Source organism: Oncorhynchus mykiss, chromosome 10 (assembly GCF_057628025.1).
Source record: "Oncorhynchus mykiss isolate SJ-2025 chromosome 10, ASM5762802v1, whole genome shotgun sequence".
In the NCBI taxonomy this organism is placed as follows: Eukaryota; Metazoa; Chordata; class Actinopteri; order Salmoniformes; family Salmonidae; genus Oncorhynchus; species Oncorhynchus mykiss.
Genome location: NC_143031.1, coordinates 42,609,133 through 42,618,501, shown reverse-complemented (window position 1 = coordinate 42,618,501; position 9,369 = coordinate 42,609,133). Strand labels below are relative to the sequence as shown.

At 40.1% G+C, this 9,369-nt stretch overlaps 1 long non-coding RNA gene across 1 annotated transcript; it reads left to right on the top strand.

The window, feature by feature from the left end:
• Positions 1–460: 460 nt before the first annotated feature.
• On the top strand, positions 461–7,392 carry LOC110534921 (uncharacterized). Its single transcript, XR_016483710.1, has 4 exons — positions 461–794; positions 1,024–1,086; positions 1,275–1,356; positions 7,063–7,392. It is a non-coding gene; the product is annotated as an uncharacterized LOC110534921 (long non-coding RNA).
• The last annotated feature ends 1,977 nt before the right edge of the window (positions 7,393–9,369 follow it).

The window sequence follows — 9,369 nt, the reverse complement described above, 5'->3', positions numbered from 1 at the left end:
GAGTACAGTACAGTTTAGTTCAGTAGAGTACATTAGAGTAAAGTAGGGTACAATACAGCTTTTATTTACTTTACCGTAGTCTAGTGTGCTCTACTGGATTGTGCTGTACTCTACTTTACTATACTATACTTTTTTTTACTACTGTGTACTCCAATGTACTTTACTCTGCTGTGCTCTACTGTACTGCGCTGCCCAAACGTGTGAAACACCAAATCTGAACCAATTATAGATGTTTGGGCTAAATCGAGGCCGGACTGGACTGGACCAAATCTCAGCGTCTATGCCTGGGCCAAATAAAGGCCGGTCTGGACCGGACGTCTGTGGATGCCTAGGATTGGTTAAGATTCAACGTCAGTGGACGTTGAAATCAAGGACTCTCCTGACTGCAAGAACAAGACGTCCTAAAGCCTGACGTCAAATGCTTAGTGGGTGGTTCATACTCCTCCAACCCAGCACATTTATGAAATCATGTAGTGGTTAACCAAGAAGTGTTTTTAAAGGAGATGACTGATGTTTAGAGTATACTATAAACTGAACTAGCTCTGAGAATATTTTCCCAATGAAAGGTTTACTAGTTCCACTGGTTTTGCTGCTCTGTCAGTTAGGAGCACCTGAGAGTTTTCTAAGTGAAGACGCATCCTCTGACAAAAAGACAGCACTCCAACCTGACATTTGGTCTGAGCTGAGAGATCTGAGAGACATGGTGGTGCTGCAGAGAGCAGAGCTGAGACGCACCATGGCTGAACTACGAGACACTAAGAACCAGATGGAGGGGCTGAAAACAGAGAACTCAGGTGGTAACAGAATACTATGTCCAGTTTGCCCGCTACCAGCTGACTGAGTAATTTATACTCGGATGAATTTCCATTGTTGACATGAAAATAATTGTATTTTGTTTTAGTAATGGAGTCCAGGCTGATGAGTTCTGAAGGACAACTTGAGGCATTGTCATTATGTTGGTATTGATCAAGAATATTATCTTTTCCCCCGTTGCAAATGTGTGTGTAATTTCTGTAACTCCAGCCATAGTGAGCAGACTAACATCCGCTGAGAGTGAGGTTGAGAGACTACAGAAGGAGAATGCAGGTAAAAACAGATTATGGTACCTTGTAATAATATGTAATGTGACTGATTACTTTCTTCCCTTCCACCCGTGAGTGTGAAAAAGTGAATAATCTACATATATATCATTGTATTCACCTCCATTGACAGAGAGACCTAAAGGTTGCATTTTCATTTTCATTTTCATTTTTTCTTTCGGAAAAACTGGACAGCATGGGCCATTCCACACTGTCACCACCGTGTTCTTCCAGAACATATTCTCAAACACTGGCAACCACCACAGCCAAGCTACAGGTACTGTACTGTCTTTGCTTAGTGTAGATCATGTACTTAAATATATATGCATCTAAAGTTTAAAGAGCCTGCAAAACGAGTGAAGGCAGATCATTTTTGACATTACCCTCTGGGCACAAACTGGTTGAATCAGCGTCATTTCAGCGTAATTTGTCAATGTATTGTGACGTGGAATCTATGTTTAAAATACATTGGATTTGCAAAAAGTCATCAAAGTAATCTGCTGTTTTGAGGGTGACACAAATGATGTTATCATGGTAACCAATTTTCAACTTTACCTTTAAAACAACGTCAGCTCTTCAATGTTATATCCAAGGGGGAAAAAAAGAATAATAGGCTGGGCGACACCTCCTACTGGAGAGTTGATCTACAGCTATTCATTTGGTCTCCCATCCAGGGTTCTTTATTGTGAGAATGATTATTGAAAGAACTCTTACTGATAACAAAACATATTCACTGTCGCTATAAAAGTCATTCCAAAGAGTAGGTTTTTAACAGAGCAAACTAAATGTAAGCATACCTTAAATCATCAATGATACTATGTAGGCCTATTAAAGCATTCACAAAATCATCAACCGCTTAACGTTTCAATTCAACCCATGGTTCAACAAAAAATAAACATATGATTTCGGCCCAGGGTTTCATGCTTTGGTTGATTTCAAATGTAATCTTCAAGTTAATCCTTCATGTGTTAGATTATCTTCTCCATCTCAACCTTAGGGGTAGACGTCCCGTCCCGGGACAGTTGTAAATCATGCAGCGCCTTGTGTCATGATCGCAGATTTTAGAGAAACAACAAATGTCAGTACATATAAGTGTTTTGTATCGGCGGAAAGCTTCAATTCTTGTTAATATAATCAAATTTACAGTAGCTATTACTGTGAGAGAAAAAAATCCATGCTATTGTTTGAGGAGAGCTCCTAACAACAAAACACTTTTTTCACTGTGATAGGTTTGATAAATTCACCTCTGAAGGCGAAATGTATACTTACATTCTGAAATCTTGCTCTGATTTATCATCCAAAGGGTCCCAGAGATAACACGAGTGTCGTTTTGTTAGAGAAAATCATTTTTCATGTCCTTAAACGGTCCATATAGCATGCACAATCGATTTTCAATTTCCACTCGTTCAATTTGCAAAGAAAGGAAAATTGTGAAAATCTCACCCTAAACGTTGTTCCAACCAGTCAAATCACATTTGTATGTATTCCTCAGAGATCCTAGAATGTAACCAGACTTCACTATATCATTAGGGGTGTAGTATATCCTATAGGACACCAAAGTTGGTCAGAGAGCGACGCCTTCATGGCACGCCGATGACTAGGGCGGTCTTCACTTGATCGAATCTGACGTTGTCAAATAAGCTAGCTAGATAGCCAATGAGCTGGGCTTTATCCAGAAACTCTGTATCCGTCACAAAATGTAGCTGCCAACCTTTAGCGACAGCATACCTTTTTCTTTTGGACAAAAACTATGAGAATGTTCAGAGTTATGAAGTTATGAAAACTGGTTGTTTTGCAAAGGTTGAACTTATAATATGGCTACTAATACTGGAAAAGCTAAATCAAAGTCCAACTATACAGATTTAACGATATACTTGCAGAATAATGTAATATGAATGCAAATGTCACCTTCATGTAGAGGTCTGTAATTTTTATCATAGGTACACTTCAACTGTGAGAGACGGAATCTAAAACACATATCCAGAAAATCACATGGTATGATTTTTAAGTAATTAATTTGCATTTTATTGCATGAAATAAGTATTTGATCACCTACCAACCAGTAAGAATTCCGACTCTCACAGACCTGTTAGTTTTTCTTTAAGAAGCCCTCCTGTTCTCCACTCATTACCTGTATTAACTGCACCTGTTTGAACTCGTTACCTGTATAAAAGACACCTGTCCACACACTCAATCAAACAGACTCCAACCTCTCCACAATGGCCAAGACTAGAGAGCTGTGTAAGGACATCAGGGGTAAAATTGTAGACTCGCACAAGGCTGGGATGGGCTACAGGACAATAGGCAAGCAGCTTGGTGAGAAGGCAACAACTGTTGGCGCAATTATTAGAAAATGGAAGAAGTTCAAGTTGACGGTCAATCACCCTCGGACTGGGGCTCCATGCAAGATCTCACCTCATGGGGCCTCAATGATCATGAGGAAGGTGAGGGATCAGCCCAGAACTACATGGCAGGACCTGGTCAATGACCTGAAGAGAGCTGGGACAGCAGTCTCAAAGAAAACCATTAGTAACACACTACGCCGTCATGGATTAAAATCTTGCAGCGCACGCAAGGTCCCCCTGCTCAAGCCAGCGCATGTCCAGGACCGTCTGAAGTTTGCCAATGACCATCTGGATGATCCAGAGGAGGAATGGGACAAGGTCATGTGGTCTGATGAGACAAAAATTGAGCTTTTTGGTCTAAACTCCACTCGCCGTGTTTGGAGGAAGAAGAAGGATGAGTACAACCCCAAGAACACCATCCCAACCGTGAAGCATGGACGTGGAAACATCATTCTTTGGGGATGCTTTTCTGCAAAGGGGACAGGACGACTGCACCGTATTGAGGGGAGGATGGATGGGGCCATATATCGCGAGATCTTGGCAAACAACCTCCTTCCCTCAGTAAGAGCATTGAAGATGGCTGGGCTGGGTCTTCCAGCATGACAACGACCCAAAACACACAGCCAGGGCAACTAAGGAGTGTCTCCGTAAGAAGCATCTCAAGGTCCTGGAGTGGGCCTAGCCAGTCTCCAGACCTGAACCCAATAGAAAATCTTTGGAGGGAGCTGAAAGTCCTATTGCCCGGCGACAGCCCCGAAACCTGAAGGATCCGGAGAAGGTCTGTATTGAGGAGTGGGCCAAAATCCCTGCTGCCGTGTGTGCAAACCTGGTCAAGAACTACAGGAAACGTATGATCTCTGTAATTGCAAACAAAGGTTTCTGTACCAAATATTAAGTTATGCTTTTCTGATGTATCAAATACTTATGTCATGCAATAAAATGCAAATTAATTACTTAAAAATCATACAATGTGATTTTCTGGATATTTGTTTTAGAATCCGTCTCTCACAGTTGATAAATGATTAAAAAAATTACAGACCTCTGCTTTGTAAGTAGGAAACCCTGCAAAATCAGCAGTGTATCAAATACTTGTTCTCCCCACTGTATATACAGTGCCTTGCGAAAGTATTCGGCCCCCTTGAACTTTGCGACCTTTTGCCACATTTCAGGCTTCAAACATAAAGATATAAAACTGTATTTTTTTGTGAAGAATCAACAACAAGTGGGACACAATGATGAAGCGGAACGACATTTATTGGATATTTCAAACTTTTTTAACAAATCAAAAACTGAAAAATTGGGCGTGCAAAATTATTCAGCCCCCTTAAGTTAATACTTTGTAGCGCCACCTTTTGCTGCGATTACAGCTGTAAGTCACTTGGGGTATGTCTCTATCAGTTTTGCACATCGAGAGACTGAAATTTTTTCCCATTCCTCCTTGCAAAACAGCTCGAGCTCAGTGAGGTTGGATGGAGAGCATTTGTGAACAGCAGTTTTCAGTTCTTTCCACAGATTCTCGATTGGATTCAGGTCTGGACTTTGACTTGGTCATTCTAACACCTGGATATGTTTATTTTTGAACCATTCCATTGTAGATTTTGCTTTATGTTTTGGATCATTGTCTTGTTGGAAGACAAATCTCCGTCCCAGTCTCAGGTCTTTTGCAGACTCCATCCATCTTCCCATCAATTTTAACCATCTTCCCTGTCCCTGCTGAAGAAAAGCAGGCCCAAACCATGATGCTGCCACCACCATGTTTGACAGTGGGGATGGTGTGTTCAGCTGTGTTGCTTTTACGCCAAACATAACATTTTGCATTGTTGCCAGAAAGTTCAATTTTGGTTACATCTGACCAGAGCACCTTCTTCCACATGTTTGGTGTGTCTCCCAGGTGGCTTGTGGCAAACTTTAAACAACACTTTTTATGGATATCTTTAAGAAATGGCTTTCTTCTTGCCACTCTTCCATAAAGGCCAGATTTGTGCAATATACGACTGATTGTTGTCCTATGGACAGAGTCTCCCACCTCAGCTGTAGATCTCTGCAGTTCATCCAGAGTGATCATGGGCCTCTTGGCTGCATCTCTGATCAGTCTTCTCCTTGTATGAGCTGAAAGTTTAGAGGGACGGCCAGGTCTTGGTAGATTTGCAGTGGTCTGATACTCCTTCCATTTCAATATTATCGCTTGCACAGTGCTCCTTGGGATGTTTAAAGCTTGGGAAATATTTTTGTATCCATATCCAGCTTTAAACTTCTTCACAACAGTATCTCGGACCTGCCTGGTGTGTTCCTTGTTCTTCATGATGCTCTCTGCGCTTTTAACGGACCTCTGAGACTATCACAGTGCAGGTGCATTTATACGGAGACTTGATTACACACAGGTGGATTGTATTTATCATCATTAGTCAATTAGGTCAACATTGGATCATTCAGAGATGCTCACTGAACTTCTGGAGAGAGTTTGCTGCACTGAAAGTAAAGGGGCTGAATAATTTTGCACGCCCAATTTTTCAGTTTTTGATTTGTTAAAAAGTTTGAAATATCCAATAAATGTCGTTCCACTTCATGATTGTGTCCCACTTGTTGTTGATTCTTCACAAAAAAATACAGTTTTATATCTTTATGTTTGAAGCCTGAAATGTGGCAAAAGGTCGCAAAGTTCAAGGGGGCTGAATACTTTCGCAAGGCACTGCATATAGATGGTTGGATGGTTGAAACATAATTATCTAGAAGAAAAAGAAACGAACACCTATTAAGACGAGGTGCTGGCTAGCGGAGTGGAAACTTGAAAATAAAAGAGAGCCGCACACTCTTGGAGCTCAGATGCAAAAATGTAATACCAAGCTGTCTTCATCAGGGTATAATCACAAACACTGCGGGATGACTCGTTTATATAGTGTCAAAAGACACAGGTGTCTGTAATCATGGCCAGGAGTGGCCTAATATCATTGGTTAATAATCAAATATTAAAATGTCATACAAAGAACTGCATACAAACAAATGGATAGCATACGATCATAGATTAATTTGACCATACAAGTTTACACACAATTACAATGGCAAAGTCACAATAATCACAAGAATGGCTTCAGATCAAAGTCTACGTTGAGACCGAAGGGCGCAAGAATGAAAGCAGAGTTATAACACCTTGGGAATTCAACAAACTTCTAGCTGTCTTTTTGAGTGGGTGAAAATAGGTTGGAATCTCATTGATCAACGTCTCAACCAAATATTACCCAAATTTCCACGTTGAAATGACATGGTGTGCCCAGTGGGCGGGATGCTGTGGTGATGTGATACTGTTTAGAGTAGAATGTGACACTGAGTGATTGGAGATGAGTAATGAAGAGGGGCGAGGGGAACCCAATCATAATCATTTGTCTTAAGGGCACCCGTGCTACTCGAAAATTAACAATCAATATAACATTTTCCAATCATCACGCAACACATTATGGTTTGAAATGAACTTGTAGAACATTAATAGAGCCTTTGACGATGGTGTCCCAATGGTGTCACATGTTCCTGTTCAAGTTTAATGTGTTGTTTTGTGCAATCAGTAGAAGAGAGTTTATATGTAAAGCAGCACAAGTATTGACCCAGGTCTGTAGTGATCCCTCCATGACTTTCTTCTCCTCCAGGTGTCTTCACAGCACCGGTGAGAGGGGCCTACTACTTCGGCTTCACTATTGGTGCATATCTCCATTCCACTGTTATGGGCCTAACACTGTTCAAGAATGAACAGCAAATCATTCATACAGGGGAGTGGGGTAACCATGGGCAGTTTAGGTGTGCATCCAATACCGTCATACTACAGCTGTAGGTGGGAGATGTCGTTTTTATGCAACTCCTGCAAACTACAGGATCTTTGATGATTTACCTCATTGTAACACTTGGTTCTCTGCTCTATCCTGTGTGAGAAAGTTAACATGTATTATAATGATGAGGTCAGTAAAGTGCTTTTGACCACATGATTAAATATATATATTTTTTTCCACACACACACACACATACACACACACACACACACACACACACACACACACACACACACACACACACTGTTCAACAACACATGCTGCAATATTCACTTTGACCAGTTGGGGGTAGTAGATTCCCACAGTTGGTTGTGTGTTCTTCGATCAAAGGGGGATGGATACAGTCAACACAGACCTATTATGTGAATGTTTTGATGAATTAAAATTATCCAACCATTTCAGGTTATAGGTATTTGGGGTATTTTTAGCCAAGTGAAGTTAAATAGAATCATATAGAATGTTTTTCAACGTTACAGTTTGAAAATATTTACAAGTACAACAAACAATGTACTGTAATATTGGCCTGCCCAGTCTGGTTTAATGCATGTTTTAGAATTTTAAACAACTATTTAATTTTAGAAATAAGTTATTACGTATAGGCCTTCACCATGTTAACACATACAGTACCAGTCAAAAGTTTGGACACACCTACTCATTCAAGGGTTTTTCTTTATTTTTACTATGTTCTACATTGTAGAGTAATAGAAGACATCAAAACTATGAAATAACACATATGGAATTATGTAGTAACCAAAAAAGTGTTAAACAAATCTAAATAGATTTTATGTTTGAGATTCTTCTAAGTAGCCACCCTTTGCCTTGATGACAGCTTTGGCATTCTCTCAACCAGCTTCATGAGGAATGCTTTTCCAACAGTCTGAGGAAGTTCCTACATATGCTGAGCACTTGTTGGCTGCTTTTCCTTCACTCTGCGGTCAAACTCTTCGCAAAACATCTCAATTGAGTTGAGGTCAGGTGATTGTCGAGGTCAGATCATCTCATGCAGGAGATCGTCCGTTCACCAACTCTGCGTCTCACAAAGACACGGCGGTTGGAAACAAAAATTTCAAATTTAGGCTCATCAGACCAAAGGACAGATTTCCACCAGTCTAATGTCCATTGCTCGTGTTTCTTGGCCCAAGCAAGTCTTCTCTTCTTATTGGTGTCCTTTAGTGGTGGTTTCTTTGCAGCAATTCAACCATGAATACCTGATTCACGCAGTCTCCTCTGAACAGTTGATGTTGAGATGTGTCTGTTACTTGAACTCTGTGAAGCATTTATTTGGGCTGCAATCTGAGGTGCAGTTAACTCTAATGAACTTATCCTCTGCAGCAGAGGTAACTCTGGGTCTTCCTTTCCTGTGGTGGTCCTCATGAGAGCCAGTTTTATCATAGCGCTTGATGGTTTTTGCGACTGCAATTGAATAAATGTTAAAAGTTCTTGAAATGTTTTGCATTGACTGAAATTCATGTCTTAAAGTAATGATGGTCTGTCTGTCGTTTCTCTTTGCTTATTTGAGCTGTTCTTGCCATAATATGGACTTGGTCTTTTACCAAATAGGGCTATCTTATGTATACCACCCCTACCTTGTCACAACACAACTGATTGGCTCAAACGCATTAAGGAAAGAAATTCCACAAATGAACTTTCAACAAGGCAGACCTGTTAATTGAAATGCATTCCAGGTGACTACCTCATAAAGCTGGTTGAGAGAATACCAAGAGTGTGCAAAGCTGTCATCAAGGCAAAGGGTGGCTACTTTGAAGAATCTCAAATATAAAATTAATTTATATTAGTTAAACACCTTTTTGGTTACTACTTGATTCTATATGTGTTATGTCATCGTTTTGATGTCTTCACTATTATTCTACAATGTAGAAAATAGTTTTAAAAAATAAAGAAAAACCCTTGATAAGTAGGTGTGTTCAAACTTTTGACTGGTACTGTATTTGCTATGCATTGATGTCCGTAAGGACATTTAGTTTTCCTTTTTTTTTCTTTCTTATAGCAAGTTTTAAGTTTGTAGACCATGTGCAACATTAGTTGGTATAGCCTCTCACAACAAACATAACATCGTTCAATTTCACTTTTGCACTATCAAACCAGATTCAAAAAACAGATAAAAGAACA